Below are 16,928 nucleotides of genomic sequence, written 5' to 3' on the forward strand. Positions count from 1 at the left end.
CGTGAGAATCGCAATTCGAAATCGAATCGATTTTTTCCCACACCCCTAATATATATATATATATATAAGAGATGTCCGTGGATCGATTGGTACCGGACCGCACAAGAAAGAAAAATAAAATTAAATACATTCTAAATTTTTTTTAATTTTTTAAATTTTTTTATTAAATCCACATAAAAAACACAAGATACACTTACAATTAGTGCACCAACCCAAAAAACCTCCCTCCCCCATTTACACTCATTCACACAAAAGGGTTGTTTTTTCTGTTATTAATATTCTGCTTCCTACATTATATATCAATATATATCAATACAGTCTGCAGGGATACAGTCCGTAAGCACACATGATTGTATTTTTTTATGACAAAAAAATAAATAAATACCATACCCCCCATGTTCCCCCCTGGGCCGTTGACCGGTCCGCAGTTACAAAAAGGTTGAGAACCACAGCAAATTTGTGAACCGTTTAAGAAAAACCTTTCTCAACCAGCTATTGCAAGGAATTTAGGGATTTCACCATCTACGCTCCATAATATCATCAAAGGGTTCAGAGAATCTGGAGAAATCACTGCACGTAAGCAGCTAAGCCCGTGACCTTCGATCCCTCAGGCTGTACTGCATCAACAAGCGACATCAGTGTGTAATGGATATCACCACATTGGCTCAGGAACACTTCAGAAACCCACTGTCAGTAACTTCAGTTGGTCGCTACATCTGTAAGTGCAAGTTAAAACTCTCCTATAAAGGCGGAAAACCGTTTATCAACAACACCCAGAAACGCCGTCGGCTTCGCTGGGCCTGAGCTCATCTAAGATGGACTGATACAAAGTGGAAAAGTGTTCTGTGGTCTGACGAGTCCACATTTCAAATTGTTTTTGGAAACTGTGGACGTCGTGTCCTCCGGACCAAAGAGGAAAAGAACCATCCGGATTGTTCTAGGCGCAAAGTGTAAAAGCCAGCATGTGTGATGGTATGGGGGTGTATTAGTGCCCAAGACATGGGTAACTTACACATCTGTGAAGGCGCCATTAATGCTGAAAGGTACATACAGGTTTTGGAGCAACATATGTTGCCATCCAAGCAACGTTACCATGGACGCCCCTGCTTATTTCAGCAAGACAATGCCAAGCCACGTGTTACATCAACGTGGCTTCATAGTAAAAGAGTGCGGGTACTAGACTGGCCTAGGGATGTGCGTATCGATCCTGTGGTATCGATATATCGATACTCACACGCTACTCATTCGGCATCACTTTTCTGAAAAAAGTATCGATATAAACCAAAAAACGGCGTGTGGGGGGTGCAAGCATCACTTTCAGATGTTTTTGATGACTTACTTAACTTACTATGTGCTGGGACACCCCTGTACCTGGCAGAGTATAGAGCTGGCCCAGTCACGTCACAGGAGACAGCGAATGAGCGTCGTCAACGTGCAACACACACACAGCCAGCCGACAGCGTTGTTACTTTTCCTGAACAGCAATCTGAGACTTCAGTAAAGTGTGACGTGTGACGACATATCTCGAGTACACTAAATGTGTGATGGTGTCAGACATTTTGGTAGATCCTTTTTCCAAGTTCATTTTCTCAGGGAACTATCTTTCGTATGCAGGTTTATAGGACAAGGAAATCATAGTTTATTGTGATAAGGAAATGATTGACTTTGCTTCAGAGAAGTGTTATAAGTTTACTTCCACAAAGAGGTTTGAACCATGACATTGTTATGAATAAATGTTTTTTTAAGCTTTTTCTACCAAGACTTTTTTTTTTGAGAAATAAGAAAAGTGAAAATGTGTATATTTTTGTTTATATTTAATTTATTTTTCATATTTATGTTATTTATTTTAATTTTACTTTTATTATATATTGACCATAATGAATGTGGTATAAATGGTCTGTATTTGTCTTGTGATTTGTCTTAGATAATAACAATAGTAATAATATTTTTGACTGACAAAAATTGCCAATAAGAAATGAATGGTATCGGTATCGGTACCGATGAAAATGCAAGGAAAAGTATCGGTATCGTATCGAATCCTAAAAGTGTGGTATCGCCCATCCCTAGACTGGCCTGCCTGTAGTCCAGACCTGTCTCCCATTGAAAATGTGTGAAGCCTAAAATAGCACAAGGGAGACCCCCGGACTGTTGAACAACTTAAGCTGTACATCAAGCAAGAATGGGAAAGAATTCCACCTGAGAAGCTTCAAAAATGTTAAAAGGAAAGGCCATGTAACACAGTGGTGAACATGCCCTTTCCCAACTACTTTGGCATGTGTTGCAGCCATAAAATTCTAAGTTAATTATTATTTGCAAAAAAAATAAATGAAGTTTATGAGTTTGAACATCAAATATGTTGTCTTTGTAGCATATTCAACTGAATATGGCTTGAAAAGGATTTGCAAATCATTGTATTCCGTTTATATTTACATCTAACACCATTTCCCAACTCATATGGAAACGGGGTTTGTACTTGAGACTGCCTCACAGTTGTTGGATCAGCGGACTCAAATATTTTCCTCCGTTCTCCTGGAAACTGCGTTTTTTTGTTTTGTCATCGGCGAGGTTTTTTTGTTTTTTTGGGGGGGGGGGTTTGGCTCACGCAAAACTGACCCAAGAGTTTCCTAGCTAGTGGGTAATCAGAAGCACCTGCGTGCCGGGGCCCCAGCGTAATAATAGTAATCAACCTCGTAAGCGAGTCCTTCCTGGCGACGCGCTCCACTGCGTCGGGATGGGCGAATCCTCCCGCAATCTCCCGGGATTAGCCGCGGGGACGAGAGCAAAGCGGCGCATCCGGACGGAATTTATCGGTTTATGATTGCCCTCACCCCCCCCCCCCCCCCCCTCCTCCACCGCATTAGCCCCCTGATTGCTTGAGCACACGTTATTGGACGCTTCCACTGGAACAGGAACGGGGACGCTCACGCTCGCCAGGCCCGTGCGGGGGAGAGAAGGGCTGGGAGGGAGGGGGCGTCCGAGGGGGGCTGCCCGCTCATCGATTAAAGTGCAATTGTGCAATCTCGTTCCTGTTCCTGCACAACGAGGAATGCGATTAAGCTCAATTTGGACCTGTTCAAGAGAGATCCTCACCTTTTTGTGTCTAAAGGTGCATGTACACACACACACACACACACACATAGACCTACACTGTGTCAGCCCCCCCCCCCCCTCCCTCCCTCCCCCGGGGGAAATCAGGCGTCTGGAGACAGGTCAGCGCCGGCCCCATGTTTATATTCATGCGCCTAATCTGGCGTCGTTCCTCCCTGCTGCCAGGAAAAGAAAACGTATTTCATTTACACAATCTCCATTTGGCCCGCTCACCCGAGGAGGAAGACGTCGGGAAAGTAGGCCCAGAAATGTGCCACGAAACGGGCGGTGTGAAAAGATGTATAAAATAAAAAAAAGAAGAGAGCGGTGTGGCGCAGGAGCAGTGGCAGCTGTGCTGCTTGTGAGCCAGCAGATGCTGCGTGTGTATTAAACAGATGAATTATTAAAAGATGCTTGACAGATGAAAAGTGGCTCCTCGGGCTAAAAAGGAAAATGTTTATTCTTCTGCCATAAAGACCGGCTATTTTTTTTTTTTTTTTATAATTTTTTTTTTTGCCGCTTCCGCTGTCAACCTCTCCACCAGTGACGACGGTCGGCGCTCACAAAGTCGGTTTTCTTCTCCGAGGATGGAGCGTCACTCGTCACTGATGGATGCTTAGTGATGAGAGGGCGTGTGATGTGTGTGTTAGCATGGAGCGACCGGTGGGCGGGGCTAATTATTGTTGTCTTTCATCCCTGCAGAGCCCATTCACTAGTGATGTGTGCGTCGATGCTGAAATATAATGAATCAAAAACATGACTATACTCTGTTTCAAAAGTACCGGTTCCAATTTATTTTTTTTAGTTTTTTCAAAGGACATCATAACGGAGCATGTTCGGCAGCGCACACACACGGAGTACTTACAAGCAGACACAGTGTGTAGACAGAAAAGGGAGAAAGGCTTAAAAAGTAAAGATAAAGGTGAAGTTTAGGGCTGCAACAACTAATCGATTAAAATCGACTATAAAAATAGTTGGCGATTAATTTAGTCATCGATTCGTTGGATCTATGCTATGCGCATGCGCAGAGGCAATTTTTTAAAAATTTTTTATTTAAATTATTATTATTTTTTATTTTTTTTAAACCTTTATTTATAAACTGCAACATGTACAAACAGCTGAGAAACAATAATCAAAATAAGTATGGTGCCAGTAAGCTGTTTTTTTCCCAATAAAATACTGGAAAGGATAGAAATGTAGTTTGTCCCTTTTATCCGATTATTAATCGATTAATCGAAGTAATAATCAACAGATTAATCGACTATGAAATTAATCGTTAGTTGCAGTCCTAGTGAAGTTATAACACTGAAACGCCCTCCGGAAGAGGTGCTTTAAGACAGTGGTCCCCAACCACCGGGCCGCAGCCCGGTACTGGTCCATGGACCGATTGGTACCGGGCCACGGCCGCACAAGAAGTTTAAAATAAATTTTTATTTTTTAATTTTTTAATTTTTTTTATTTTTTAAATTAAATAAACATAAAAAACACAATATATACATTATATATCAATATAAATCAATACAGTCTGCAGGGATACAGTCCGTAAGCACACATGATTGTATTTCTTTATGACAAAAAAAATAAAAAATAAAAAAAAAAATTTTTTTTTTTTTACTACCCCATACCCCCACCCCCCCCCACCCCCACCCCCCGGTCCGTGGGACAAATTTTCAAGCATTGACCAGTCCGCAAGTACAAAAAGGTTGGGGACCACTGCTTTAAGACATGGCTAGCTAGCTAGCAGCTAACGTCCAGCCCCAGTCTGCAGTGTCGTAGCTACTTTTAAATCACTAATCCTCGCCTCCATGGCGACAAATAAAGTAAGTTTCTTACAAGTATCATTATCACTGCAGGACGAGGAATAGCTAAACATGCTTCAATACACAACATAGCTCAATGGCGTCACAATGGAAACAAACGCCATGGGTGGATCTACACCTGACATCCACTGTAATGATACCAAGTACAGTAGCGTATCTAGTCAACACTACTATGATTACATCGATATTTTTTCGCATCACAACAACATCTTTCGTTTTTTAAAAATGTATATTATGTTTATAAACTCAGTAAATATGTCCCTGGACACATGAGGACTTTGAATATGACCAATGTATGATCCTGTAACTACTTGGTATCGGATCGATACCCAAATGTGTGGTATCATCCAAAACTAATGTAAAGTATCAAACAACAGAAGAATAAATCCTGGAATCCTTTCCTACAGATTTGGTCCAATGTTCACAAAGTACTTATTAAATCTTTCAACTACTTTGTTCATATTATCATTTTTTACATTTCCATCTGAGAAATATTTAGGATAGTCCGATTTGGTAGAAGTATTTAGGATAGTCCTCACACTCAATAGGCCCCGTTAGGATTCTGCAATGTTGCCATCGCACCAGTTCACATAAGTTTAACCAATCCCTGCGAAATATGCTTAACTTTGTCCAATGCCCGCAACTTTCCCCCACATTTTGGCCAATGAGTGTCATTTTGGCACGTCAACTGTCTAAATAAAACTCATGCTTGTTTCTTGTCTAAATGAAGTCCCGCGATACTATTGAATCATATTCGATACTATACCGCCTCTGAAAAGTACCAGTCCACTGTAATGATAGCAAGTACAGGAGCGTATCTGGTTGATATTACTACGATTACGTCGATATTTTTTGGCATCACAACATCTTCTTTTGTTTAAAAAAAATATACATATTATGTTTATAAAGTCAGTAAATATGTCCCTGGACACATGAGGACTTTGATTATGACCAATGTATGATCCTGTAACTACTTGGTATCGGATCGATACCCAAATGTGTGGTATCATCCAAAACTAATGTAAAGTATCAAACAAGAGAAGAATAAGTGATTATTACATTTTAACAGAAGTGTAGATAGAACATGTTAAAATAGAAAGTAAGCAGATATTAAAAGTAAATGAACAAGTAGATTAATAATCCATTTTAACAGTTTGTCCTTTATAATGTGTACAAAATAATAGGTGTATAAATGACACAATATGTTACTGCATATGTCAGCAGACTAATTAGGAGCCTTTGTTTGTTTACTTACTACTAAAAGACAAGTTGTCTAGTATGTTCACTATTTTATTTAAGGACAAATTTGCAATAATAAACATATGTTTAATGTACCCTAAGATTTTTAGTTAAAATAAAGCCAATAATGCCATTTTTTGTGGTACCCTTTATTTAGAAAAGTACCGAAAAAGTATCGAAAAGTATCAAAATACATTTTGGTACTGGTACCAAAATATTGGTATCGGGACAACCCTAGTGTATCGTTAATTAAAATAACTCCCTTATTACATGCCATTACCCACAATTATTTATGCAAAAAAAGGTACGTGTGGAAAACAACAAAATGTAACAAAAATGTAAATGCAAAAATGTCAAGGAAGCAAGAAAGCGGATATTTGTGCAAAACAAAGTCAGTAGTCAGCCGAGCAGGGAGGGGGAGGGGCAAAGTGTGCCTCAGTGAGCAGTAGAGAGATGAAATGTTTGCTCTGACAGGCTAAAAGACGCTGCAGTCGCATCAATTCTGAGGAAAAGCAAATAATCTGCTGGATGTTCAGTCCAGAAACTGCAACAAAAGTATCGATCCTATCGCGGTAGTATCGAACCGATACCAATATATTGATATCGATACGCATTGATGGTCCCCAAATTGAAATCGTAAATGAGAATACATTTGTGGGAGTAATAATTGATAGTAAACTATCATGGAAACCTCATGTCAGACACATTGAAACACAAATCTCCAAAAGCCTCTCAATTATAAACAAAGCAAAACTATACCTCAATGAAAATGCACTCCGTACTCTATACTGCACCTTGGTACTGCCATACCTTACATACTGTGTTAAAGTATGGGGGAATACTTACCACAACACAATTCATTCTCTGATCATATTACAGAAAAGAGCAGTGCGGATCATTCACAACGTTGCTTATTTAGAACATACTCGTAATCTCTTTATGCAATCAAAGTTGCTCAAATTTGATGACCCTGTTAAATATAATACATTAATAATCTTATATAAAGCATTTAACAAATTATTGCCGCCTAATCTACAACGTTTTTTTATAAGACGAGTGCAGGCTCATAACTTGAGAGGCTTTGGATATTTCTCATTGCCGAGAGCTCGAACCACTCGTAAACGTTTTTGTGTGTCTGTATGCGGAGTAAAACTATGTTTTTGTGTGTCTGTATGCGGAGTAAAACTATGTTTTTGTGTGTCTGTATGCGGAGTAAAACTATGTTTTTGTGTGTCTGTATGCGGGGTAAAACTATGTTTTTGTGTGTCTGTATGCGGAGTAAAACTATGTTTTTGTGTGTCTGTATGCGGAGTAAAACTATGTTTTTGTGTGTCTGTATGCGGAGTAAAACTATGTTTTTGTGTGTCTGTATGCGGAGTAAAACTATGTTTTTGTGTGTCTGTATGCGGAGTAAAACTATGGAACAAACTGGACTTACAACACAAGCAATGCCAAACTATTAATGGATTTAAACTATTATACAAACATGGGGTCTGGTTCAAATATAGAGATGAGGGTCTTTAATTTGACCTGCTGCTGTACTCTGTCTCAAAGTGTTAACATGTACTCAATGTTTCCTTACCATTATTGCTATGTTGTCTATTACCATTATTGCTATGTTGTCTATTACCATTATTGCTATGTTGTCTATTACCATTGTTGCTATATTGTCTATTACCATTGTTGCTATGTTGTCTATTACCATTGTTGCTATGTTGTCTATTACCATTATTGCTATGTTGTCTATTACCATTGTTGCTATATTGTCTATTACCATTGTTGCTATGTTGTCTATTACCATTGTTGCTATGTTGTCTATTAACATTGTTGCTATGTTGTCTATTACCATTGTTGCTATGTTGTCTATTACCATTATTGCTATGATGTCTATTACCATTGTTGCTATATTGTCTATTACCATTATTGCAATGTTGTCTATTACCATTGTTGCTATGTTGTCTATTACCATTATTGCTATGATGTCTATTACCATTGTTGCTATGTTGTCTATTACCATTGTTGCTATGTTGTCTATTACCATTGTTGCTATGTTGTCTATTACCATTGTTGCTATGTTGTCTATTACCATTGTTGCTATGTTGTCTATTACCATTGTTGCTATGTTGTCTATTACCATTATTGCTATGTTGTCTATTACCATTATTGCTATGTTGTCTATTACCATTATTGCTATGTTGTCTATTACCATTATTGCTATGTTGTCTATTACCATTGTTGCTATGTTGTCTATTACCATTATTGCTATGTTGTCTATTACCATTGTTGCTATGTTGTCTATTACCATTATTGATATGTTGTCTATTACCATTATTGCTATGTTGTCTATTACCATTATTGCTATGTTGTCTATTACCATTATTGCTATGTTGTCTATTAACATTATTGCTATGTTGACTATTACCATTATTACTATGTTGTCTATTACCATTGTTGCTATGTTGTCTATTACCATTATTGCTATGTTGTCTATTACCATTATTGCTATGTTGTCTATTACCATTGTTGCTATGTTGTCTATTACCATTATTGCTATGTTGTCTATTACCATTATTGCTATGTTGTCTATTACCATTGTTGCTATGTTGTCTATTACCATTGTTGCTATGTTGTCTATTACCATTATTGCTATGTTATCTATTAACATTGTTGCTATGTTGTCTATTACCATTATTGCTATGTTGTCTATTACCATTGTTGCTATGTTGTCTATTACCATTAATGCTATGTTGTCTATTACCATTATTGCTATGTTGTCTATTACCATTATTGCTATGTTGACTATTACCATTATTGCTATGTTGACTATTACCATTATTGCTATGTTGACTATTACCATTATTGCTATGTTGTCTATTACCATTATTGCTATGTTGTCTATTACCATTATTGCTATGTTGTCTATTACCATTATTGCTATGTTGTCTATTACCATTGTTGCTATGTTGTCTATTACCATTAATGCTATGTTGTCTATTACCATTATTGCTATGTTGTCTATTACCATTATTGCTATGTTGTCTATTACCATTATTGCTATGTTGTCTATTACCATTGTTGCTATGTTGTCTATTACCATTAATGCTATGTTGTCTATTACCATTGTTGCTATGTTGTCTATTACCATTAATGCTATGTTGTCTATTACCATTATTGCTATGTTGTCTATTACCATTATTGCTATGTTGTCTATTACCATTGTTGCTATGTTGTCTATTACCATTAATGCTATGTTGTCTATTACCATTGTTGGTATATTGTCTATTACCATTATTGCTATGTTGTCTATTACCATTATTGCTATGTTGTCTATTACCATTGTTGGTATATTCATTATTCCTACATTGTTGATACAAATGATTGTTACAGTGTAATAATGATTGTTACCTGTGGTAATGCCACTATGATACAACATCTGTATTATAATCCTTGAACAAAGTAAGAGTGAAACTCATGTGAATAATCACTGAATGGAGAACTGCGGGTGGGATTAAATAAATTATTTTCTTCCCACTCCCTTTCAGGCAAAACTGGACCATCATGCATTACATACTATACATTACCTTTTGCACCATATTAATTTATATTATTATGTGTTGTCAACTTTGTACTTTTTTTCATGTCATTGCCTGAAATAAATAAATAAATGAAATTTAAAAAATTAATACGCCAACTCACAATGCAGGCCTCTCTTTTTCCCCGAAATGTGTAACTCTGGCAAAATAGACGTCAAAACAATTGTCCACTGCAGAGATACTCAAAGAAATAACTCGGTCGTTGGGGTCATTAAAATGCAGATCACGTTATTCCCGAGATCGCATTAAATAGAAATCCTTATTTTTTTAATCCCTTTCTCTTGGTAAAAGTTATGCGCTGGAGCTCGGCTGCCTGAACCTGCTTGGTGGACAGTGCCCTATGTGACGCGGTGTGATTGATGTACTATGCACCCATGTCACAGAATGGGGCGGGCACTATCCACCAATATGTTTGGACGTCACTCGGTCGATATTTTGTTACCTTTAGTTAGTTAGTTGTTTTTTTATCACTTCTTTTTGGAGACTTTCCTGAAGATTTACTGTGTAAGTTTGTAAATACGCCATAAGTTGGTGGAAAAACGATGCGATTGACTCTAGCGCAGGGCCAGCCCGTGGCATAGGCCGTATAGGCAAATGCTAAGGGCGCCGTCCATCAGGGGGCGCCACGCCAGTGCCACAAATGTTGGAGAAAAAAAAATAAAAAAATAAAAAGTTGGTACTATTATTTCTAAATACAAAAAATAATCCCACGTTAATTAAAATGCAAAGTAAAGCCTATTTAATAGAAATATTATTTGTTACAACATTACGCCCCCCCCTGCACGGTGTGCCCCCTCCCTTCCCGTATCATGACTCTTTTTGGACGTCACCACATCAAAAAATCAACACAAAATGTCAAAACGGCCAAAACTGTCAGGTGCCCAGGGAAGAAAAAAGAGAAAAGAAGAGGAGGGGAAACGAGAAAAAGACAGAGGTAGCAGGTAGGTAACGTTAGCCTACATGAAATTATTTGTCTGTTACAGAATGTGATAGAAACCTGGCTTTTTAGCATTAAGCTAATGTTACATGATTCGGCAATTGCTAATCAATAAATAGCTAGTTCTGTTTTAACGTCGGGTTAATATTGTGGAGGGGGCTAAATTGTTATGGAAAATAATAATGTAACGTTAGATAATTACAGTACTCCCACCTTACATTCCTCAGGGACATTTGTATTAGATCTTTTAAGCAGGTGTTTTTTGTTTACATTGTCATTGCCTTCTGGTTAGCTAATGTTTGCCCTGCAGGTAATAGTCACTTTTCCACCCCTTTATATATTAGGTATAGTTGTAAGCCTAGTTGTTAAAGTGCACATCATTAATGTTAATTAAGCAATATCACATGAGAGGGAATGCTGTTTTTTAATTTGAGCACTGCTGTGATTCAGTTAAAGATAATCATAACATAACATTCTCATATAATATGTTAATTTGCTTTCTTTAAGTAAAAAAAAAAGGTCAAAGACAAAGCTATTCGGTTTCTTGTGAGTATATACACTTCACTGCCGATGTGGGGGGGCGCCACCTAAAATCTTGCCTAGGGCGCCAGATTGGTTAGGGCCAGGCCTGCTCTAGCGGGGGAACATTTTTTTTGTAAAAATTCGATCTCTCGATCGCGATATCGAACTTTGAGCATACAGTTCAGTGGGTCTGGGTTAGTTTAAAGCACAGGTGTCAAAGTCAAGGCCCGGGGGCCAGATCTGGACCGCCACATACATTTATGCGGCCCGCAAAAGCCTGGAAATATACATCTCTAAAGTTTTTACTTGCTAAACATATTCATTCTTTCCATTTTGACATAAAAAAACATCGACATGTACTTCATGCGATTGCATATCTTTTAAACTCTACTATTATCCGATAATGCAGAAATTATCATACATTCCAAACATTTTTGTTCAGCTAAATGTGTTGGTTTTCCGACATGGATTTGTTTCTTCAGGGGGTGGGGGGTATTTAAAAAAAAAAAAATTTTTTTTTTTGTACATAAATAAATACAATCATGTGTGCTTACGGACTGTATCCCTGCAGACTCTATTGATCTATATTGATATATAATGTATATATTGTGTTTTTTATGTTGATTTCATAAAAAAAATTTAAATTTTTTTTTTTTTTTTTTGTACATAAATAAATACAATCATGTGTGCTTATGGACTGTATCACTGCAGACTGTATTGATCTATATTGATATATAATGTATATATTGTGTTTATGTTGATTTCAGAGAAAAAAAAAAAAAAAAAGTAATTTCTTGTGCGGCCCGGTACCAATCGGTCCGCGGACCCGGTGGTTGGGGACCACTGCTTTAAGACATGGCTAGCTAGCTAGCGGCTAACGTCCAGCCCCAGTCGGCAGTGTTGTAGCTACTTTTAAATCACTAATCCTCGCCTCCATGGCGACAAATAAAGTAAGTTTCTTACAAGTATCATTATCACTGCAGGACTAGGAATAGCTAAACATGCTTCAATACACAACATAGCTCAATGGCGTCACAATGTAAACAAACGTCATTGGTGGATCTACACCTGACATCCACTGTAATGATACCAAGTACAGTAGCGTATCTAGTCGATACTACTATGATTACATCGATATTTTTTAGCATCACAACAACATCTTTCGTTTTTTTAAAATGTATATTATGTTTATAAACTCAGTAAATATGTCCCTGGACACATGAGGACTTTGATTATGACCAATGTATGATCCTGTAACTACTTGGTATCGGATTGATACCCAAATGTGTGGTATCATCCAAAACTAATGTAAAGTATCAAACAACAGAAGAATAAATCCTGGAATCCTTTCCTACAGATTTGGTCCAAATGGGGGGGGGTTTGGTATTTAAAAAAAAAAAAATATATATATATATATATATTTTTTTACATAAATAAATACAATCATGTGTGCTTACGGACTGTATCCCTGTAGACTGTATTGATCTATATTGATATATAATGTATATATTGTGTCTTTTATGTTGATTTCATTAAAAAAAAAAAATAAAAAAAAAAAAAAAAATATTTCTTGTGCGGCCCGGTCCCAATCGGTCCGGGCCGCGGCCCGGTGGTTGGGGACCACTGGTCTAGATCATGTTTTGTTTGGTTATGTTCTGTTGGTTCCTGTTTTTGTGCACTCTTGTTTGTTTTGGTTTCCATGACTACTCATTAGTGTCACCTGCCTTATGCACACACCTGTTCTAATCATGATGTCATTATTTAAGCCTGTCTTTGTCAGTTAGTCTGCCTGGCGACATTGTTCGTTTCGTGCGTTATCATAGCTCTTGATGATAGTTTCACGCTTGTGTTCATTTCTTGCTCTGCTCATGTTGGCACTCCGTGTTTGCTCTGTCCATGCCATAGTTGTTGTTCATTGTTCATACTGCTCGTTCCAGGCCTTGCCAAATAAGTTGTAGTTTATTCATGTCACAGTTAGCGAGTTTTTTGTTTCATGTCCATAGTTTACGTTAAAGTATTAGTTTTGTTCCCTGCGTTAAGTTGTGCGGTCTTTTGTTTTGTAGTACTTTTTGTAAGACTAAATCATGTTCCTACCTTCTACCCATGTCTGGTCTAGTCCGATTGCATCCCGGGAAAACAATCCTGGCAGTAAGCTGCGTAGAAAACCTCGTCCTGACAATTAGATTCCTAAATAGTCCCTGGGATTTCTTACATATTGTATATATCATATACAAATATAATATAATATAATAAAATAACATAACATATCAGTATATATTATATATATACCGCATTTTTCGGACTATAAGTCGCAGTTTTTTTCATAGTTTGGGTGCGACTTATACTCAGGAGCGACTTATAGTCCGAAAAATATGGTAATATGTAAATATTATATATATGTTATATTTTATATAATAATGTTTTCACTTTATACCTGCATTATCCTTTCCATCCTTTGCAACTGAGCTAATGTGTGGAACAACTTCCCTTGTGGATCAATAAAGTTTGTCTAAGTCTAAGTCTACAAGGGGGACTGCAACGTGGCCCTCAATGAAAACGAAAGCGTGAGTGAAGAACGCACTATCGATAGTCCTGGATCGTCTCAGTCCTTAATACTTCAGTCACACGCAGGATTCTCACAGGAATGAGGCAAAAATATATTCGTTTTTCCTCACAACTTTATAGCGTGCGATACCCTAACATCATATTGTGGGTTACTGCGTGAAACGTGGGAGACTTACAATTGTTTGTGTAAATAACTCGCGGCGTGGTGTCCCGTTGGGGAAGCGGGCGTGGGGGGCGTTACCGTGACAACCGGCAACAACGGCGGTGCACTGGGCCGATCAAACATGGTCAGCGAGAGTCCGACGCCTAACTGTACCAGTTTCAGTGGAACTGACTGTGAATGCACATATTATGCAGCACACGCGCGCACACACACACACACACACACACGCGCACACACACACACACACACACACACACTATCAAATGTAAGACATCGTTAAACAGCAGATAGCCAGCTCAGCAAATTGCAAATATGTTCTTCACAAATATTGTAATTTGCTTCGCTGCTGTGTGTAGCACCACACACACACACACACACACACACACACACACACACACACACACACACACACACACACACACACACACACACACACACACACACACACACACACACACACACACACACACACACACAGAGGGCTGTTGGGGTTGCGGTAATGATTCCTACATGTCAAAACATAATGAGAGGAAATCAGGCGAAGTGGAAAAATGACGAGCGTGTGAGTTGTACATGCAAAAAAAAAAAAAAAAAAAAAAATGAAGGTACTCCAGCCACGCAATGTGTGTTGATTTGTCGCACAAGGTGTCGGAACAAAACAACGCAACACAAAAGGTTCCCGAGACGCTGTGTGCGCATACGGCGAGGATGTAGTCATTATGGCCCGTAATGAAGGGCCCGCGTTTTGCACTGTGCATCTACTCTGCACACACACACACACACACACACACACACACACACACACACACACACACACACACACACACACACACACACACACACACACACACACACACACACACACACACACACACACATATGCATGCAGACACACACACGCTGCCTGGCTGTCAAGTCCAAAAATAATTAGGCATCAAAATGAATTTCCCTGTTTTTTTTTTGTGCCTCCCCTTCCTTCCTGCGAGCCTTGTTGGTTTTATTCATGTGCTGGAACTCGGGAGACGACTAATGCACTTAACATGCTCTCATCATGAATTTTCATGTACAACACCACGCCACTATGCAGGAATGCACACGCACACACACACACACACAGCAATCTGCCCCCGTGCACGTGTGTGATACATCCTTTGTAATGCTGCTGTTTCGTACATATGTTTGTTTTATAACGCTTGTTTTCTACTTGTTTACATGCTACAAGTGTTAGCGACACGCGCTAATAGGCTAGGTGTGCCATCACTTCGTCATGCAAAATGGTAAATGGGCTGTACAAACCCCGTTTCCATATGAGTTGGGAAATTGTGTTAGATGTAAATATAAACGGAATACAATGAGTTGCAAATCCTTTTCAAGCCATATTCAGTTGAATGCACTACAAAGACAACATATTTGATGTTCAAACTCATAAACTTGATTTTTTTTTGCAAATAATAATTAACTTAGAATTTCATGGCTGCAACACGTGCCAAAGTAGTTGGGAAAGGGCATGATAGAGGTTATTTAATAATAATTGTTATATTGCACAAGATGCCAGTTAGAATTAATAACTGGCAAGAGGAGCAATCGCATCAATTTAGAGACATACGTCTTTTGGCTTTGACATTATCTTTCTAGTCTCACTGTTTTTATTATACAAGGTAGAGGTTATTTAATAATAATTGTTATATTGCACCAGGTGCCAGTTCGAATTAATAACTGGCAAGAGGAGCAATCGCATCAATTTAGAGACGCACGTCTTATTGACTTTGACATTATCTTTCTAGTCTCACTGTTTTTATTATATAAGGTAGAGGTTATTTAATAATAATTGTTATATTGCACCAGGTGCCAGTTCGAATTAATAACTGGCAAGAGGAGCAATCGCATCAATTTAGAGACACACGTCTTTTGGCTTTGACATTATCTTTGTAGTCTCACTGTTTTTATTATACAAGGTAGAGGTTATTTAATAATAATTGTTATATTGCACAAGGTGCTAGTTCGAATTAATAACTGGCAAGAGGAGCAATCGCATCAATTTAGAGACGCACGTCTTATTGACTTTGACATTATCTTTCTAGTCTCACTGTTTTTATTATATAAGGTAGAGGTTATTTAATAATAATTGTTATATTGCACCAGGTGCCAGTTCGAATTAATAACTGGCAAGAGGAGCAATCGCATCAATTTAGAGACACACGTCTTTTGGCTTTGACATTATCTTTGTAGTCTCACTGTTTTTATTATACAAGGTAGAGGTTATTTAATAATAATTGTTATATTGCACAAGGTGCTAGTTCGAATTAATAACTGGCAAGAGGAGCAATCGCATCAATTTAGAGACGCACGTCTTATTGACTTTGACATTATCTTTCTAGTCTCACTGTTTTTATTATATAAGGTAGAGGCTATTTAATAATAATTGTTATATTGCACCAGGTGCCAGTTCGAATTAATAACTGGCAAGAGGAGCAATCGCATCAGTTTAGAGACGCACGTCTTATTGACTTTGACATTATCTTTCTAGTCTCACTGTTTTTATTATATAAGGTAGAGGCTATTTAATAATAATTGTTATATTGCACCAGGTGCCAGTTCGAATTAATAACTGGCAAGAGGAGCAATCGCATCAATTTAGAGACGCACGTCTTATTGACTTTGACATTATCTTTCTAGTCTCACTGTTTTTATTATATAAGGTAGAGGTTATTTAATAATAATTGTTATATTGCACCAGGTGCCAGTTCGAATTAATAACTGGCAAGAGGAGCAATCGCATCAATTTAGAGACACACGTCTTTTGGCTTTGACATTATCTTTCTAGTCTCACTGTTTTTATTATACAAGGTAGAGGTTATTTAATAATAATTGTTATATTGCACAAGGTGCTAGTTCGAATTAATAACTGGCAAGAGGAGCAATCGCATCAATTTAGAGACGCACGTCTTATTGACTTTGACATTATCTTTCTAGTCTCACTGTTTTTATTATATAAGGTAGAG

Source organism: Entelurus aequoreus, linkage group LG10, assembly GCF_033978785.1.
Source record: "Entelurus aequoreus isolate RoL-2023_Sb linkage group LG10, RoL_Eaeq_v1.1, whole genome shotgun sequence".
In the NCBI taxonomy this organism is placed as follows: domain Eukaryota; kingdom Metazoa; phylum Chordata; class Actinopteri; order Syngnathiformes; family Syngnathidae; genus Entelurus; species Entelurus aequoreus.